The sequence below is a fragment of the Myotis davidii genome, unplaced genomic scaffold, assembly GCF_000327345.1.
Source record: "Myotis davidii unplaced genomic scaffold, ASM32734v1 scaffold330, whole genome shotgun sequence".
Lineage (NCBI taxonomy): Eukaryota > Metazoa > Chordata > Mammalia > Chiroptera > Vespertilionidae > Myotis > Myotis davidii.
This window is the reverse complement of record NW_006283770.1, coordinates 7727616-7728267: the sequence shown is the minus strand read 5'-3', so window position 1 is coordinate 7728267 and position 652 is coordinate 7727616. Positions and strand designations below refer to the sequence as shown.

Sequence of the window (652 nt, the reverse complement as noted above, 5' to 3'; positions counted from 1 at the left end):
TCCTGGACCTGGGAACACAGACCTGGTCCTGCTGGTGACAAGCAGTGAGGCACTGCTTGAACCTCACAGGCGGCCTCACCTTGTTGGCGAGTGGAATTCCACAGTCGGAGCTTGGGCTGCTAGTGACAGAGACGTACTCAAACCAGCTTTAGCAAAAACGGAAACATAAAGGCCCTTTACCTGGAAAGCCCAGGACACACTTCCCACATAGCTGGGTTCCTGTGTTCCCACAGTGCACCAGGACCACGCTGCCTCAGTTTCTTATATTGTTTGAACTCTCTGCACATAGCATGGCCCCCATGGCCCTGATTCATTTTTCTAACTTAGAAACCTAGAAGAAAGCGGTTGTCTTTTTGGAATAGTGAGACAGAAAAGTCTTCGGGGTGGTTCTGCCCCACCATGAGTCAGACACTCATCACTGAATCCGTCCTTGTGACCGGGAGAGGCTTTGGTTCAGCTTAGTCATAAGCCCACACCTGTGTGGGTGCAAGGGCTGGGCAAGCCATACTTAAACCATCTTACTGAGCTCCCCATAATAGGAAAGCGTTCTATAGGAGATGGTAGAAAGGGTACCAGGCACACCAAAACCCCTCCCACTACACACTGGAACAGCCGCCCCTACACACAGAACAGCCCCAACTACACATAGAAC

General features: G+C 51.4%; 1 protein-coding gene across 6 annotated transcripts in view; it reads left to right on the top strand.

Moving 5' to 3' along the window:
• NAV2 (neuron navigator 2) overlaps positions 1-652 on the top strand; it is a 153945-nt gene that overhangs the window by 139453 nt on the left and 13840 nt on the right. The gene's annotated exons all lie outside the window — the stretch shown is intronic.